The 19,591-nt window shown below is 40.8% G+C and overlaps 1 protein-coding gene across 1 annotated transcript in view; it reads left to right on the forward strand.

Annotated features, from left to right (window-relative positions):
- The window catches only part of LOC120475474 (GTPase IMAP family member 7), a 67,940-nt gene that overhangs the window by 47,519 nt on the left and 830 nt on the right, over nt 1–19,591 (forward strand). The window lies entirely within an intron of this gene.

The raw sequence follows: 19,591 nt of genomic DNA on the forward strand, positions 1-19,591 counted from the left end.
ACGACAGTGTTACCCCTTACGTTTTTTTTCATTTTCGGGCGAAAAATCAAGTTTCTCCAATCTTCTCAAAACTCTGGATTTTGATAGAGGGCCACGAGACTTTGACCTGAGCGCAAAAATGGAGGCTCTAGACCCTTCCAGAGCTGAGATATCGAAACTCAAAATTTCGACCCGAAAAAAAAAACCACAGTGTTACCCCTTACGTTTTTTTTTCGTTTTCGGGCGAAAAATCAAGTTTCTCCAATCTTCTCAAAACTCTGGATTATGATAGAGGGCCGCGAGACTTTGACCTGAGCGCAAAAATGGAGGCTCTAGACCCTTCCAGAGCTGAGATATCGAAACTCAAAATTTCGACCCGAAAAAAAAAACCCACAGTGTTACCCCTTACGTTTTTTTTCGTTTTCGGGCGAAAAATCAAGTTTCTCCAATCTTCTCAAAACTCTGGATTATGATAGAGGGCCGCGAGACTTTGACCTCAGCGCAAAAATGGAGGCTCTAGACCCTTCCAGAGCTGAGATATCGAAACTCAAAATTTCGACCCGAAAAAAAAACGACAGTGTTACCCCTTACGTTTTTTTTAGTTTTGGGTGAAAAATCAAGTTTCTCCAATCTTCTCAAAACTCTGGATTATGATAGAGGGCCGCGAGACTTTGACCTGAGCGCAAAAATGGAGGCTCTAGACCCTTCCAGAGCTGAGATATCTAAACTCAAAATTTCGACCCGAAAAAAAAACGACAGTGTTACCCCTTACGTTTTTTTTAGTTTTGGGTGAAAAATCAAGTTTCTCCAATCTTCTCAAAACTCTGGATTATGATAGAGGGCCGCGAGACTTTGACCTGAGCGCAAAAATGGAGGCTCTAGACCCTTCCAGAGCTGAGATATCGAAACTCAAAATTTCGACCCGAAAAAAAAACCACAGTGTTACCCCTTATGTTTTTTTTCATTTTCGGGTGAAAAATCAAGTTTCTCCAATCTTCTCAAAACTCTGGATTATGATAGAGGGCCGCGAGACTTTGACCTCAGCGCAAAAATGGAGGCTCTAGACCCTTCCAGAGCTGAGATATCGAAACTCAAAATTTGGACCCGAAAAAAAAACGACAGTGTTACCCCTTACGTTTTTTTTAGTTTTGGGCGAAAAATCAAGTTTCTCCAATCTTCTCAAAACTCTGGATTATGATAGAGGGCCGCGAGACTTTGACCTGAGCGCAAAAATGGAGGCTCTAGACCCTTCCAGAGCTGAGATATCGAAACTCAAAATTTCGACCCGAAAAAAAAAACGACAGTGTTACCCCTTATGTTTTTTTTCATTTTCGGGCGAAAAATCAAGTTTCTCCAATCTTCTCAAAACTCTGGATTATGATAGAGGGCCGCGAGACTTTGACCTCAGCGCAAAAATGGAGGCTCTAGACCCTTCCAGAGCTGAGATATCGAAACTCAAAATTTCGACCCGAAAAGAAAACGACAGTGTTACCCCTTACGTTTTTTTTCGTTTTGGGCCAAAAATCAAGTTTCTCCAATCTTCTCAAAACTCTGGATTATGATAGAGGGCCGCGAGACTTTGACCTCAGCGCAAAAATGGAGGCTCTAGACCCTTCCAGAGCTGAGATATCGAAACTCAAAATTTGGACCCGAAAAAAAAACGACAGTGTTACCCCTTACGTTTTTTTTCGTATTCGGGCGAAAAATCAAGTTTCTCCAATCTTCTCAAAACTCTGGATTATGATAGAGGGCTGTGAGACTTTGACCTGAGTGCAAAAATGGAGGCTCTAGACCCTTCCAGAGCTGAGATATCGAAACTCAAAATTTCGACCCGAAAAAAAAAAACGACAGTGTTACCCCTTTCGTTTTTTTTCATTTTCGGGCAAAAAATTAAGTTTCTCCAATCTTCTCAAAACTCTGGATTATGATAGAGGGCTGTGAGACTTTGACCTGAGTGCAAAAATGGAGGCTCTAGACCCTTCCAGAGCTGAGATATCGAAACTCAAAATTTCGACCCGAAAAAAAAAACGACAGTGTTACCCCTTTCGTTTTTTTTCATTTTCGGGCAAAAAATTAAGTTTCTCCAATCTTCTCAAAACTCTGGATTATGATAGAGGGCTGTGAGACTTTGACCTGAGTGCAAAAATGGAGGCTCTAGACCCTTCCAGAGCTGAGATATCGAAACTCAAAATTTCGACCCGAAAAAAAAAACACAGTGTTACCCCTTACGTTTTTTTTCGTTTTCGGGCGAAAAATCAAGTTTCTCCAATCTTCTCAAAACTCTGGATTATGATAGAGGGCCGCGAGACTTTGACCTGAGCGCAAAAATGGAGGCTCTAGACCCTTCCAGAGCTGAGATATCGAAACTCAAAATTTCGACCCGAAAAAAAAACCCCACAGTGTTACCCCTTTCGTTTTTTTTCATTTTCGGGCAAAAAATTAAGTTTCTCCAATCTTCTCAAAACTCTGGATTATGATAGAGGGCTGTGAGACTTTGACCTGAGTGCAAAAATGGAGGCTCTAGACCCTTCCAGAGCTGAGATATCGAAACTCAAAATTTCGACCCGAAAAAAAAACGACAGTGTTACCCCTTTCGTTTTTTTTCGTTTTCGGGCGAAAAATCAAGTTTCTCCAATCTTCTCAAAACTCTGGATTATGATAGAGGGCCGCGAGACCTTGACCTGAGCGCAAAAATGGAGGCTCTAGACCCTTCCAGAGCTGAGATATCGAAACTCAAAATTTCGACCCGAAAAAAAAAACCACAGTGTTACCCCTTACGTTTTTTTTTCGTTTTCGGGCGAAAAATCAAGTTTCTCCAATCTTCTCAAAACTCTGGATTATGATAGAGGGCCGCGAGACTTTGACCTGAGCGCAAAAATGGAGGCTCTAGACCCTTCCAGAGCTGAGATATCGAAACTCAAAATTTCGACCCGAAAAAAAAAAACCACAGTGTTACCCCTTTCGTTTTTTTTTTTCATTTTCGGGCAAAAAATTAAGTTTCTCCAATCTTCTCAAAACTCTGGATTATGATAGAGGGCTGTGAGACTTTGACCTGAGCGCAAAAATGGAGGCTCTAGACCCTTCCAGAGCTGAGATATCGAAACTCAAAATTTCGACCCGAAAAAAAAAACCACAGTGTTACCCCTTACGTTTTTTTTCCGTTTTTGGGCGAAAAATCAAGTTTCTCCAATCTTCTCAAAACTCTGGATTATGATAGAGGGCTGTGAGACTTTGACCTGAGTGCAAAAATGGAGGCTCTGGACCCTTCCAGAGCTGAGATATCGAAATTCAAAATTTCGACCCGAAAAAAAAAACGACAGTGTTACCCCTTTCGTTTTTTTTCATTTTCGGGCAAAAAATTAAGTTTCTCCAATCTTCTCAAAACTCTGGATTATGATAGAGGGCTGTGAGACTTTGACCTGAGTGCAAAAATGGAGGCTCTAGACCCTTAAAGAGCTGAGATATCGAAACTCAAAATTTCGACCCGAAAAAAAAAAACCACAGTGTTACCCCTTTCGTTTTTTTTCATTTTCGGGCAAAAAATTAAGTTTCTCCAATCTTCTCAAAACTCTGGATTATGATAGAGGGCTGTGAGACTTTGACCTGAGTGCAAAAATGGAGGCTCTAGACCCTTCCAGAGCTGAGATATCGAAATTCAAAATTTCGACCCGAAAAAAAAACGACAGTGTTACCCCTTTCGTTTTTTTTTCATTTTCGGGCAAAAAATTAAGTTTCTCCAATCTTCTCAAAACTCTGGATTATGATAGAGGGCTGTGAGACTTTGACCTGAGTGCAAAAATGGAGGCTCTAGACCCTTCCAGAGCTGAGATATCGAAACTCAAAATTTCGACCCGAAAAAAAAAACGACAGTGTTACCCCTTTCGTTTTTTTTTCATTTTCGGGCAAAAAATTAAGTTTCTCCAATCTTCTCAAAACTCTGGATTATGATAGAGGGCCGCGAGACTTTGACCTGAGCGCAAAAATGGAGGCTCTAGACCCTTCCAGAGCTGAGATATCGAAACTCAAAATTTCGACCCGAAAAAAAAAACACAGTGTTACCCCTTACGTTTTTTTTCATTTTCGGGCGAAAAATCAAGTTTCTCCAATCTTCTCAAAACTCTGGATTATGATAGAGGGCCGCGAGACTTTGACCTGAGCGCAAAAATGGAGGCTCTAGACCCTTCCAGAGCTGAGATATCGAAACTCAAAATTTCGACCCGAAAAAAAAACGACAGTGTTACCCCTTACGTTTTTTTTAGTTTTGGGTGAAAAATCAAGTTTCTCCAATCTTCTCAAAACTCTGGATTATGATAGAGGGCCGCGAGACTTTGACCTGAGCGCAAAAATGGAGGCTCTAGACCCTTCCAGAGCTGAGATATCGAAACTCAAAATTTCGACCCGAAAAAAAAACGACAGTGTTACCCCTTACGTTTTTTTTCCGTTTTTGGGCGAAAAATCAAGTTTCTCCAATCTTCTCAAAACTCTGGATTATGATAGAGGGCCGCGAGACTTTGACCTGAGCGCAAAAATGGAGGCTCTAGACCCTTCCAGAGCTGAGATATCGAAACTCAAAATTTCGACCCGAAAAAAAAACGACAGTGTTACCCCTTTCGTTTTTTTTCATTTTCGGGCGAAAAATCAAGTTTCTCCAATCTTCTCAAAACTCTGGATTATGATAGAGGGCCGCGAGACCTTGACCTGAGCGCAAAAATGGAGGCTCTAGACCCTTCCAGAGCTGAGATATCGAAACTCAAAATTTCGACCCGAAAAAAAAACGACAGTGTTACCCCTTACGTTTTTTTTCGTTTTCGGGCGAAAAATCAAGTTTCTCCAATCTTCTCAAAACTCTGGATTATGATAGAGGGCCGCGAGACTTTGACCTCAGCGCAAAAATGGAGGCTCTAGACCCTTCCAGAGCTGAGATATCGAAACTCAAAATTTCGACCCGAAAAAAAAACGACAGTGTTACCCCTTACGTTTTTTTTCATTTTCGGGCGAAAAATCAAGTTTCTCCAATCTTCTCAAAACTCTGGATTTTGATAGAGGGCCACGAGACTTTGACCTGAGCGCAAAAATGGAGGCTCTAGACCCTTCCAGAGCTGAGATATCGAAACTCAAAATTTCGACCCGAAAAAAAAAACCACAGTGTTACCCCTTACGTTTTTTTTTTCGTTTTCGGGCGAAAAATCAAGTTTCTCCAATCTTCTCAAAACTCTGGATTATGATAGAGGGCCGCGAGACTTTGACCTGAGCGCAAAAATGGAGGCTCTAGACCCTTCCAGAGCTGAGATATCGAAACTCAAAATTTCGACCCGAAAAAAAAAAACCCACAGTGTTACCCCTTACGTTTTTTTTCGTTTTCGGGCGAAAAATCAAGTTTCTCCAATCTTCTCAAAACTCTGGATTATGATAGAGGGCCGCGAGACTTTGACCTCAGCGCAAAAATGGAGGCTCTAGACCCTTCCAGAGCTGAGATATCGAAACTCAAAATTTCGACCCGAAAAAAAAACGACAGTGTTACCCCTTACGTTTTTTTTAGTTTTGGGTGAAAAATCAAGTTTCTCCAATCTTCTCAAAACTCTGGATTATGATAGAGGGCCGCGAGACTTTGACCTGAGCGCAAAAATGGAGGCTCTAGACCCTTCCAGAGCTGAGATATCGAAACTCAAAATTTCGACCCGAAAAAAAAACGACAGTGTTACCCCTTATGTTTTTTTTCATTTTCGGGCGAAAAATCAAGTTTCTCCAATCTTCTCAAAACTCTGGATTATGATAGAGGGCCGCGAGACTTTGACCTGAGCGCAAAAATGGAGGCTCTAGACCCTTCCAGAGCTGAGATATCTAAACTCAAAATTTCGACCCGAAAAAAAAACGACAGTGTTACCCCTTACGTTTTTTTTAGTTTTGGGTGAAAAATCAAGTTTCTCCAATCTTCTCAAAACTCTGGATTATGATAGAGGGCCGCGAGACTTTGACCTGAGCGCAAAAATGGAGGCTCTAGACCCTTCCAGAGCTGAGATATCGAAACTCAAAATTTCGACCCGAAAAAAAACCCACAGTGTTACCCCTTATGTTTTTTTTCATTTTCGGGTGAAAAATCAAGTTTCTCCAATCTTCTCAAAACTCTGGATTATGATAGAGGGCCGCGAGACTTTGACCTCAGCGCAAAAATGGAGGCTCTAGACCCTTCCAGAGCTGAGATATCGAAACTCAAAATTTGGACCCGAAAAAAAAACGACAGTGTTACCCCTTACGTTTTTTTTAGTTTTGGGCGAAAAATCAAGTTTCTCCAATCTTCTCAAAACTCTGGATTATGATAGAGGGCCGCGAGACTTTGACCTGAGCGCAAAAATGGAGGCTCTAGACCCTTCCAGAGCTGAGATATCGAAACTCAAAATTTCGACCCGAAAAAAAAAACGACAGTGTTACCCCTTATGTTTTTTTTCATTTTCGGGCGAAAAATCAAGTTTCTCCAATCTTCTCAAAACTCTGGATTTTGATAGAGGGCTGCGAGACTTTGACCTGAGCGCAAAAATGGAGGCTCTAGACCCTTCCAGAGCTGAGATATCGAAACTCAAAATTTCGACCCGAAAAAAAAACGACAGTGTTACCCCTTTCGTTTTTTTTCATTTTCGGGCGAAAAATCAAGTTTCTCCAATCTTCTCAAAACTCTGGATTATGATAGAGGGCCGCGAGACTTTGACCTGAGCGCAAAAATGGAGGCTCTAGACCCTTCCAGAGCTGAGATATCGAAACTCAAAATTTCGACCCGAAAAAAAAACGACAGTGTTACCCCTTTCGTTTTTTTTCGTTTTCGGGCGAAAAATCAAGTTTCTCCAATCTTCTCAAAACTCTGGATTATGATAGAGGGCCGCGAGACCTTGACCTGAGCGCAAAAATGGAGGCTCTAGACCCTTCCAGAGCTGAGATATCGAAACTCAAAATTTCGACCCGAAAAAAAAACGACAGTGTTACCCCTTACGTTTTTTTTCGTTTTCGGGCGAAAAATCAAGTTTCTCCAATCTTCTCAAAACTCTGGATTATGATAGAGGGCCGCGAGACTTTGACCTCAGCGCAAAAATGGAGGCTCTAGACCCTTCCAGAGCTGAGATATCGAAACTCAAAATTTCGACCCAAAAAAAAAACGACAGTGTTACCCCTTACGTTTTTTTTCATTTTCGGGCGAAAAATCAAGTTTCTCCAATCTTCTCAAAACTCTGGATTTTGATAGAGGGCCACGAGACTTTGACCTGAGCGCAAAAATGGAGGCTCTAGACCCTTCCAGAGCTGAGATATCGAAACTCAAAATTTCGACCCGAAAAAAAAAACCACAGTGTTACCCCTTACGTTTTTTTTTCGTTTTCGGGCGAAAAATCAAGTTTCTCCAATCTTCTCAAAACTCTGGATTATGATAGAGGGCCGCGAGACTTTGACCTGAGCGCAAAAATGGAGGCTCTAGACCCTTCCAGAGCTGAGATATCGAAACTCAAAATTTCGACCCGAAAAAAAAAAACCACAGTGTTACCCCTTTCGTTTTTTTTTTTCATTTTCGGGCAAAAAATTAAGTTTCTCCAATCTTCTCAAAACTCTGGATTATGATAGAGGGCTGTGAGACTTTGACCTGAGCGCAAAAATGGAGGCTCTAGACCCTTCCAGAGCTGAGATATCGAAACTCAAAATTTCGACCCGAAAAAAAAAACCACAGTGTTACCCCTTACGTTTTTTTTCCGTTTTTGGGCGAAAAATCAAGTTTCTCCAATCTTCTCAAAACTCTGGATTATGATAGAGGGCTGTGAGACTTTGACCTGAGTGCAAAAATGGAGGCTCTAGACCCTTCCAGAGCTGAGATATCGAAATTCAAAATTTCGACCCGAAAAAAAAAACGACAGTGTTACCCCTTTCGTTTTTTTTCATTTTCGGGCAAAAAATTAAGTTTCTCCAATCTTCTCAAAACTCTGGATTATGATAGAGGGCTGTGAGACTTTGACCTGAGTGCAAAAATGGAGGCTCTAGACCCTTAAAGAGCTGAGATATCGAAACTCAAAATTTCGACCCGAAAAAAAAAAACCACAGTGTTACCCCTTTCGTTTTTTTTCATTTTCGGGCAAAAAATTAAGTTTCTCCAATCTTCTCAAAACTCTGGATTATGATAGAGGGCTGTGAGACTTTGACCTGAGTGCAAAAATGGAGGCTCTAGACCCTTCCAGAGCTGAGATATCGAAATTCAAAATTTCGACCCGAAAAAAAAACGACAGTGTTACCCCTTTCGTTTTTTTTTCATTTTCGGGCAAAAAATTAAGTTTCTCCAATCTTCTCAAAACTCTGGATTATGATAGAGGGCTGTGAGACTTTGACCTGAGTGCAAAAATGGAGGCTCTAGACCCTTCCAGAGCTGAGATATCGAAACTCAAAATTTCGACCCGAAAAAAAAAAACGACAGTGTTACCCCTTTCGTTTTTTTTCATTTTCGGGCAAAAAATTAAGTTTCTCCAATCTTCTCAAAACTCTGGATTATGATAGAGGGCTGTGAGACTTTGACCTGAGTGCAAAAATGGAGGCTCTAGACCCTTCCAGAGCTGAGATATCGAAACTCAAAATTTCGACCCGAAAAAAAAAACACAGTGTTACCCCTTACGTTTTTTTTCGTTTTCGGGCGAAAAATCAAGTTTCTCCAATCTTCTCAAAACTCTGGATTATGATAGAGGGCCGCGAGACTTTGACCTGAGTGCAAAAATGGAGGCTCTAGACCCTTCCAGAGCTGAGATATCGAAACTCAAAATTTCGACCCGAAAAAAAAAAACCACAGTGTTACCCCTTTCGTTTTTTTTCATTTTCGGGCAAAAAATTAAGTTTCTCCAATCTTCTCAAAACTCTGGATTATGATAGAGGGCTGTGAGACTTTGACCTGAGTGCAAAAATGGAGGCTCTAGACCCTTCCAGAGCTGAGATATCGAAACTCAAAATTTCGACCCGAAAAAAAAACGACAGTGTTACCCCTTACGTTTTTTTTCGTTTTCGGGGCGAAAAATCAAGTTTTTCCCAATCTTCTCAAAACTCTGGATTATGATAGAGGGCCGCGAGACTTTGACCTCAGCGCAAAAATGGAGGCTCTAGACCCTTCCAGAGCTGAGATATCGAAACTCAAAATTTCGACCCGAAAAAAAAACGACAGTGTTACCCCTTACGTTTTTTTTCCGTTTTTGGGCGAAAAATCAAGTTTCTCCAATCTTCTCAAAACTCTGGATTATGATAGAGGGCTGTGAGACTTTGACCTGAGTGCAAAAATGGAGGCTCTAGACCCTTCCAGAGCTGAGATATCGAAATTCAAAATTTCGACCCGAAAAAAAAACGACAGTGTTACCCCTTTCGTTTTTTTTTTTCATTTTCGGGCAAAAAATTAAGTTTCTCCAATCTTCTCAAAACTCTGGATTATGATAGAGGGCTGTGAGACTTTGACCTGAGTGCAAAAATGGAGGCTCTAGACCCTTCCAGAGCTGAGATATCGAAACTCAAAATTTCGACCCGAAAAAAAAAAACGACAGTGTTACCCCTTTCGTTTTTTTTCATTTTCGGGCAAAAAATTAAGTTTCTCCAATCTTCTCAAAACTCTGGATTATGATAGAGGGCTGTGAGACTTTGACCTGAGTGCAAAAATGGAGGCTCTAGACCCTTCCAGAGCTGAGATATCGAAACTCAAAATTTCGACCCGAAAAAAAAACCCACAGTGTTACCCCTTACGTTTTTTTTCGTTTTCGGGCGAAAAATCAAGTTTCTCCAATCTTCTCAAAACTCTGGATTATGATAGAGGGCCGCGAGACTTTGACCTGAGCGCAAAAATGGAGGCTCTAGACCCTTCCAGAGCTGAGATATCGAAACTCAAAATTTCGACCCGAAAAAAAAAACCCCACAGTGTTACCCCTTACGTTTTTTTTCGTTTTCGGGCGAAAAATCAAGTTTCTCCAATCTTCTCAAAACTCTGGATTATGATAGAGGGCCGCGAGACTTTGACCTGAGCGCAAAAATGGAGGCTCTAGACCCTTCCAGAGCTGAGATATCGAAACTCAAAATTTCGACCCGAAAAAAAACCCCCCACAGTGTTACCCCTTACGTTTTTTTTAGTTTTGGGTGAAAAATCAAGTTTCTCCAATCTTCTCAAAACTCTGGATTATGATAGAGGGCGCGAGACTTTGACCTGAGCGCAAAAATGGAGGCTCTAGACCCTTCCAGAGCTGAGATATCGAAACTCAAAATTTTGACCCGAAAAAAAAAACGACAGTGTTACCCCTTATGTTTTTTTTCATTTTCGGGCGAAAAATCAAGTTTCTCCAATCTTCTCAAAACTCTGGATTATGATAGAGGGCCGCAAGACTTTGACCTCAGCGCAAAAATGGAGGCTCTAGACCCTTCCAGAGCTGAGATATCGAAACTCAAAATTTCGACCCGAAAAAAAAACGACAGTGTTACCCCTTACGTTTTTTTTCGTTTTGGGCCAAAAATCAAGTTTCTCCAATCTTCTCAAAACTCTGGATTATGATAGAGGGCCGCGAGACTTTGACCTCAGCGCAAAAATGGAGGCTCTAGACCCTTCCAGAGCTGAGATATCGAAACTCAAAATTTGGACCCGAAAAAAAAACGACAGTGTTACCCCTTACGTTTTTTTTAGTTTTGGGCGAAAAATCAAGTTTCTCCAATCTTCTCAAAACTCTGGATTATGATAGAGGGCTGTGAGACTTTGACCTGAGTGCAAAAATGGAGGCTCTAGACCCTTCCAGAGCTGAGATATCGAAACTCAAAATTTCGACCCGAAAAAAAAAACCCACAGTGTTACCCCTTACGTTTTTTTTCGTTTTCGGGCGAAAAATCAAGTTTCTCCAATCTTCTCAAAACTCTGGATTATGATAGAGGGCCGCGAGACTTTGACCTGAGCGCAAAAATGGAGGCTCTAGACCCTTCCAGAGCTGAGATATCGAAACTCAAAATTTCGACCCGAAAAAAAAACCCCCACAGTGTTACCCCTTACGTTTTTTTTCGTTTTCGGGCGAAAAATCAAGTTTCTCCAATCTTCTCAAAACTCTGGATTATGATAGAGGGCCGCGAGACTTTGACCTGAGCGCAAAAATGGAGGCTCTAGACCCTTCCAGAGCTGAGATATCGAAACTCAAAATTTCGACCCGAAAAAAAAACGACAGTGTTACCCCTTACGTTTTTTTTAGTTTTGGGTGAAAAATCAAGTTTCTCCAATCTTCTCAAAACTCTGGATTATGATAGAGGGCCGCGAGACTTTGACCTGAGCGCAAAAATGGAGGCTCTAGACCCTTCCAGAGCTGAGATATCGAAACTCAAAATTTTGACCCGAAAAAAAAAAACGACAGTGTTACCCCTTATGTTTTTTTTCATTTTCGGGCGAAAAATCAAGTTTCTCCAATCTTCTCAAAACTCTGGATTATGATAGAGGGCCGCAAGACTTTGACCTCAGCGCAAAAATGGAGGCTCTAGACCCTTCCAGAGCTGAGATATCGAAACTCAAAATTTCGACCCGAAAAAAAAAACGACAGTGTTACCCCTTACGTTTTTTTTCGTTTTGGGCCAAAAATCAAGTTTCTCCAATCTTCTCAAAACTCTGGATTATGATAGAGGGCCGCGAGACTTTGACCTCAGCGCAAAAATGGAGGCTCTAGACCCTTCCAGAGCTGAGATATCGAAACTCAAAATTTGGACCCGAAAAAAAAACGACAGTGTTACCCCTTACGTTTTTTTTAGTTTTGGGCGAAAAATCAAGTTTCTCCAATCTTCTCAAAACTCTGGATTATGATAGAGGGCCGCGAGACTTTGACCTGAGCGCAAAAATGGAGGCTCTAGACCCTTCCAGAGCTGAGATATCGAAACTCAAAATTTCGACCCGAAAAAAAAAACGACAGTGTTACCCCTTATGTTTTTTTTTCATTTTCGGGCGAAAAATCAAGTTTCTCCAATCTTCTCAAAACTCTGGATTTTGATAGAGGGCCGCGAGACTTTGACCTGAGCGCAAAAATGGAGGCTCTAGACCCTTCCAGAGCTGAGATATCGAAACTCAAAATTTTGACCCGAAAAAAAAAACGACAGTGTTACCCCTTATGTTTTTTTTTCGTTTTTGGGCGAAAAATCAAGTTTCTCCAATCTTCTCAAAACTCTGGATTATGATAGAGGGCCGCGAGACTTTGACCTCAGCGCAAAAATGGAGGCTCTAGACCCTTCCAGAGCTGAGATATCGAAACTCAAAATTTCGACCCGAAAAGAAAACGACAGTGTTACCCCTTACGTTTTTTTTCGTTTTGGGCCAAAAATCAAGTTTCTCCAATCTTCTCAAAACTCTGGATTATGATAGAGGGCCACGAGACTTTGACCTCAGCGCAAAAATGGAGGCTCTAGACCCTTCCAGAGCTGAGATATCGAAACTCAAAATTTGGACCCGAAAAAAAAACGACAGTGTTACCCCTTACGTTTTTTTTCGTTTTCGGGCGAAAAATCAAGTTTCTCCAATCTTCTCAAAACTCTGGATTATGATAGAGGGCTGTGAGACTTTGACCTGAGTGCAAAAATGGAGGCTCTAGACCCTTCCAGAGCTGAGATATCGAAACTCAAAATTTCGACCCGAAAAAAAAAAACGACAGTGTTACCCCTTTCGTTTTTTTTCATTTTCGGGCAAAAAATTAAGTTTCTCCAATCTTCTCAAAACTCTGGATTATGATAGAGGGCTGTGAGACTTTGACCTGAGTGCAAAAATGGAGGCTCTAGAACCTTCCAGAGCTGAGATATCGAAACTCAAAATTTCGACCCGAAAAAAAAAACGACAGTGTTACCCCTTTCGTTTTTTTTCATTTTCGGGCAAAAAATTAAGTTTCTCCAATCTTCTCAAAACTCTGGATTATGATAGAGGGCTGTGAGACTTTGACCTGAGTGCAAAAATGGAGGCTCTAGACCCTTCCAGAGCTGAGATATCGAAACTCAAAATTTCGACCCGAAAAAAAAAACACAGTGTTACCCCTTACGTTTTTTTTCGTTTTCGGGCGAAAAATCAAGTTTCTCCAATCTTCTCAAAACTCTGGATTATGATAGAGGGCCGCGAGACTTTGACCTGAGCGCAAAAATGGAGGCTCTAGACCCTTCCAGAGCTGAGATATCGAAACTCAAAATTTCGACCCGAAAAAAAAAACCCACAGTGTTACCCCTTTCGTTTTTTTTCATTTTCGGGCAAAAAATTAAGTTTCTCCAATCTTCTCAAAACTCTGGATTATGATAGAGGGCTGTGAGACTTTGACCTGAGTGCAAAAATGGAGGCTCTAGACCCTTCCAGAGCTGAGATATCGAAACTCAAAATTTCGACCCGAAAAAAAAACGACAGTGTTACCCCTTACGTTTTTTTTCCGTTTTTGGGCGAAAAATCAAGTTTCTCCAATCTTCTCAAAACTCTGGATTATGATAGAGGGCTGTGAGACTTTGACCTGAGTGCAAAAATGGAGGCTCTAGACCCTTCCAGAGCTGAGATATCGAAATTCAAAATTTCGACCCGAAAAAAAAACGACAGTGTTACCCCTTTCGTTTTTTTTTTCATTTTCCGGCAAAAAATTAAGTTTCTCCAATCTTCTCAAAACTCTGGATTATGATAGAGGGCTGTGAGACTTTGACCTGAGTGCAAAAATGGAGGCTCTAGACCCTTCCAGAGCTGAGATATCGAAACTCAAAATTTCGACCCGAAAAAAAAAAACGACAGTGTTACCCCTTTCGTTTTTTTTCATTTTCGGGCAAAAAATTAAGTTTCTCCAATCTTCTCAAAACTCTGGATTATGATAGAGGGCTGTGAGACTTTGACCTGAGTGCAAAAATGGAGGCTCTAGACCCTTCCAGAGCTGAGATATCGAAACTCAAAATTTCGACCCGAAAAAAAAAACCACAGTGTTACCCCTTACGTTTTTTTTCGTTTTCTGGCGAAAAATCAAGTTTCTCCAATCTTCTCAAAACTCTGGATTATGATAGAGGGCCGTGAGACTTTGACCTGAGCGCAAAAATGGAGGCTCTAGACCCTTCCAGAGCTGAGATATCGAAACTCAAAATTTCGACCCGAAAAAAAAAACCCCACAGTGTTACCCCTTACGTTTTTTTTCGTTTTCGGGCGAAAAATCAAGTTTCTCCAATCTTCTCAAAACTCTGGATTATGATAGAGGGCCGCGAGACTTTGACCTGAGCGCAAAAATGGAGGCTCTAGACCCTTCCAGAGCTGAGATATCGAAACTCAAAATTTCGACCCGAAAAAAAAACGACAGTGTTACCCCTTACGTTTTTTTTAGTTTTGGGTGAAAAATCAAGTTTCTCCAATCTTCTCAAAACTCTGGATTATGATAGAGGGCCGCGAGACTTTGACCTGAGCGCAAAAATGGAGGCTCTAGACCCTTCCAGAGCTGAGATATCGAAACTCAAAATTTTGACCCGAAAAAAAAAAACGACAGTGTTACCCCTTATGTTTTTTTTCATTTTCGGGCGAAAAATCAAGTTTCTCCAATCTTCTCAAAACTCTGGATTATGATAGAGGGCCGCAAGACTTTGACCTCAGCGCAAAAATGGAGGCTCTAGACCCTTCCAGAGCTGAGATATCGAAACTCAAAATTTCGACCCGAAAAAAAAACGACAGTGTTACCCCTTACGTTTTTTTTCGTTTTGGGCCAAAAATCAAGTTTCTCCAATCTTCTCAAAACTCTGGATTATGATAGAGGGCCGCGAGACTTTGACCTCAGCGCAAAAATGGAGGCTCTAGACCCTTCCAGAGCTGAGATATCGAAACTCAAAATTTGGACCCGAAAAAAAAACGACAGTGTTACCCCTTACGTTTTTTTTAGTTTTGGGCGAAAAATCAAGCTTCTCCAATCTTCTCAAAACTCTGGATTATGATAGAGGGCCGCGAGACTTTGACCTGAGCGCAAAAATGGAGGCTCTAGACCCTTCCAGAGCTGAGATATCGAAACTCAAAATTTCGACCCGAAAAAAAAAACGACAGTGTTACCCCTTATGTTTTTTTTTCATTTTCGGGCGAAAAATCAAGTTTCTCCAATCTTCTCAAAACTCTGGATTTTGATAGAGGGCCGCGAGACTTTGACCTGAGCGCAAAAATGGAGGCTCTAGACCCTTCCAGAGCTGAGATATCGAAACTCAAAATTTCGACCCGAAAAAAAAACGACAGTGTTACCCCTTACGTTTTTTTTCGTTTTGGGCCAAAAATCAAGTTTCTCCAATCTTCTCAAAACTCTGGATTATGATAGAGGGCCGCGAGACTTTGACCTCAGCGCAAAAATGGAGGCTCTAGACCCTTCCAGAGCTGAGATATCGAAACTCAAAATTTGGACCCGAAAAAAAAACGACAGTGTTACCCCTTACGTTTTTTTTCGTTTTCGGGCGAAAAATCAAGTTTCTCCAATCTTCTCAAAACTCTGGATTATGATAGAGGGCTGTGAGACTTTGACCTGAGTGCAAAAATGGAGGCTCTAGACCCTTCCAGAGCTGAGATATCGAAACTCAAAATTTCGACCCGAAAAAAAAAAACGACAGTGTTACCCCTTTCGTTTTTTTTCATTTTCGGGCAAAAAATTAAGTTTCTCCAATCTTCTCAAAACTCTGGATTATGATAGAGGGCTGTGAGACTTTGACCTGAGTGCAAAAATGGAGGCTCTAGACCCTTCCAGAGCTGAGATATCGAAACTCAAAATTTCGACCCGAAAAAAAAAACCACAGTGTTACCCCTTACGTTTTTTTTTCGTTTTCGGGCGAAAAATCAAGTTTCTCCAATCTTCTCAAAACTCTGGATTATGATAGAGGGCCGCGAGACTTTGACCTGAGCGCAAAAATGGAGGCTCTAGACCCTTCCAGAGCTGAGATATCGAAACTCAAAATTTCGACCCGAAAAAAAAAAACACAGTGTTACCCCTTACGTTTTTTTTCGTTTTCGGGCGAAAAATCAAGTTTCTCCAATCTTCTCAAAACTCTGGATTATGATAGAGGGCCGCGAGACTTTGACCTGAGCGCAAAAATGGAGGCTCTAGACCCTTCCAGAGCTGAGATATCGAAACTCAAAATTTCGACCCGAAAAAAAAACGACAGTGTTACCCCTTACGTTTTTTTTAGTTTTGGGCGAAAAATCAAGTTTCTCCAATCTTCTCAAAACTCTGGATTATGATAGAGGGCCGCGAGACTTTGACCTGAGCGCAAAAATGGAGGCTCTAGACCCTTCCAGAGCTGAGATATCGAAACTCAAAATTTCGACCCGAAAAAAAAACGACAGTGTTACCCCTTATGTTTTTTTTCATTTTCGGGCGAAAAATCAAGTTTCTCCAATCTTCTCAAATCTCTGGATTTTGAATGAGGGCCGCGAGACTTTGACCTGAGCGCAAAAATGGAGGCTCTAGACCCTTCCAGAGCTGAGATATCGAAACTCAAAATTTTGACCCGAAAAAAAAAACAACAGTGTTACCCCTTATGTTTTTTTTCGTTTTTGGGCGAAAAATCAAGTTTCTCCAATCTTCTCAAAACTCTGGATTATGATAGAGGGCCGCGAGACTTTGACCTCAGCGCAAAAATGGAGGCTCTAGACCCTTCCAGAGCTGAGATATCGAAACTCAAAATTTCGACCCGAAAAAAAAACGACAGTGTTACCCCTTACGTTTTTTTTCGTTTTGGGCCAAAAATCAAGTTTCTCCAATCTTCTCAAAACTCTAGATTATGATAGAGGGCCACGAGACTTGGACCTCAGCGCAAAAATGGAGGCTCTAGACCCTTCCAGAGCTGAGATATCGAAACTCAAAATTTGGACCCGAAAAAAAAACGACAGTGTTACCCCTTACGTTTTTTTTTTCGTTTTCGGGCGAAAAATCAAGTTTCTCCAATCTTCTCAAAACTCTGGATTATGATAGAGGGCTGTGAGACTTTGACCTGAGTGCAAAAATGGAGGCTCTAGACCCTTCCAGAGCTGAGATATCGAAACTCAAAATTTCGACCCGAAAAAAAAAACGACAGTGTTACCCCTTACGTTTTTTTTTCGTTTTTGGGCGAAAAATCAAGTTTCTCCAATCTTCTCAAAACTCTGGATTATGATAGAGGGCCGCGAGACTTTGACCTCAGCGCAAAAATGGAGGCTCTAGACCCTTCCAGAGCTGAGATATCGAAACTCAAAATTTCGACCCGAAAAAAAAAGACAGTGTTACCCCTTACGTTTTTTTTCGTTTTCGGGCGAAAAATCAAGTTTCTCCAATCTTCTCAAAACTCTGGATTATGATAGAGGGCCGCGAGACTTTGACCTCAGCGCAAAAATGGAGGCTCTAGACCCTTCCAGAGCTGAGATATCGAAACTCAAAATTTCGACCCGAAAAAAAAACGACAGTTTTACCCCTTACGTTTTTTTTCGTTTTCGGGCGAAAAATCAAGTTTCTCCAATCTTCTCAAAACTCTGGATTATGATAGAGGGCCACGAGACTTTGACCTGAGCGCAAAAATGGAGGCTCTAGACCCTTCCAGAGCTGAGATATCGAAACTCAAAATTTCGACCCGAAAAAAAAACGACAGTGTTACCCCTTTCGTTTTTTTTCGTTTTCGGGCGAAAAATCAAGTTTCTCCAATCTTCTCAAAACTCTGGATTATGATAGAGGGCCGCGAGACTTTGACCTGAGCGCAAAAATGGAGGCTCTAGACCCTTCTAGAGCTGAGATATCGAAACTCAAAATTTCGACCCGAAAAAAAAACGACAGTGTTACCCCTTACATTTTTTTTTCGTTTTCGGGCGAAAAATCAAGTTTCTCCAATCTTCTCAAAACTCTGGATTATGATAGAGGGCCGCGAGACTTTGACCTCAGCGCAAAAATGGAGGCTCTAGACCCTTCCAGAGCTGAGATATCGAAACTCAAAATTTCGACCCGAAAAAAAAACGACAGTGTTACCCCTTACGTTTTTTTTCGTTTTCGGGCGAAAAATCAAGTTTCTCCAATCTTCTCAAAACTGTGGATTATGATAGAGGGCTGTGAGACTTTGACCTGAGTGCAAAAATGGAGGCTCTAGACCCTTCCAGAGCTGAGATATCAAAATTCAAAATTTCGACCCGAAAAAAAAAAACGACAGTGTTACCCCTTTCGTTTTTTTTCATTTTCGGGTGAAAATTTAGGTTTCTCCAATCTTCTCAAAACTCTGGATTATGATAGAGGGCCATGAGACTTAGACCTGAGTGCAAAAATGGAGGCTCTAGACCCTTCCAGAGCTGAGATATCGAAACTCAAAATTTCGACCCGAAAAAAAACGACAGTGTTACCCCTTTCGTTTTTTTTATTTTCGGGCGAAAAATTAAGTTTCTCCAATCTTCTCAAAACTCTGGATTATGATAGAGGGCTGTGAGACTTTGACCTGAGTGCAAAAATGGAGGCTCTAGACCCTTCCAGAGCTGAGATATCAAAATTCAAAATTTTGACCCGAAAAAAAAAACGACAGTGTTACCCCTTTCGTGTTTTTTCATTTTCGGGCGAAAATTTAAGTTTCTCCAATCTTCTCAAAACTCTGGATTATGATAGAGGGCCGCGAGACTTAGACCTGAGTGCAAAAATGGAGGCTCTAGACCCTTCCAGAGCTGAGATATTGAGATCCCACGTAGCATTTATGCCATTATAAATATCTCAATATCTCAGCTCTGGAAGGGTCTAGAGACTCTATTTTTGCACTCAGGTCTAAGTCTCATGGCTCTCTATCAGAATCCAGAGTTTCAAGAAGATCAGAGAAACTCAAAATTTCGACCAAAAAAAAAAAAACGACATTTATGTCGTTAGGTAGCATTTATGCCATTATATAAATCTCAAGATCTCAGCTCTGGAAGGGTCTAGAGCCTCCATTTTACATAACAATACGTTACGCATACAATAACGAACGCCATAGAAGAAGTCATCTTAAAGGCATATCAACATGTCATCAACACTACTGAACACTAGGTGGCCATTACAGAGTTCCGTCTTTCGGACATTCATCATACCGCATTGGTTTTCATTTCATGTCCTCAAAACAAGGCGTTTGTAGTATTATTTTATACGGAAATCAATTATTTATAATTATTAGTTTAATTAACAAACTAATTATATGAAACTATTATCAGTACACTACAAATAAACTGGTTCAATGCCTTTATTAGTAAATAAATCTAAGCCTTTATTAATATACTTTATTATTTTCAAGACATTTATAAAAACGCCTTCTATATTTCTTTTCACTCCACTGTACTCCACCACGCGTACGGAATTGACACTTGGTTATTGTCATTTCACCATATTTTTGAACAGACAAGTGTGTTTACTTGGAAATATTACTGTATATTTTCAGTTTTAATTTATATTTACATCGTAAGTTTGGTCTTAAATTTAATTTAGAAGTGGTATTAAAAAGTCTTAAATTTAAATTGTTTATACCTGTAGCCACCCTGGAAGTAGAGTAGATACAGTACACTGATACTATATAGCAAATCTCAATTGTTCGATCATTTACATTGTCACAAAATGTAACTATATCAACTATACTATCTTTTAGCATGAAAATATTAACATCATGATGTCATGTGAAGCTG

Source organism: Pimephales promelas, chromosome 3 (genome assembly GCF_988280905.1).
Source record: "Pimephales promelas chromosome 3, fPimPro1.hap1.1, whole genome shotgun sequence".
NCBI lineage: Eukaryota > Metazoa > Chordata > Actinopteri > Cypriniformes > Leuciscidae > Pimephales > Pimephales promelas.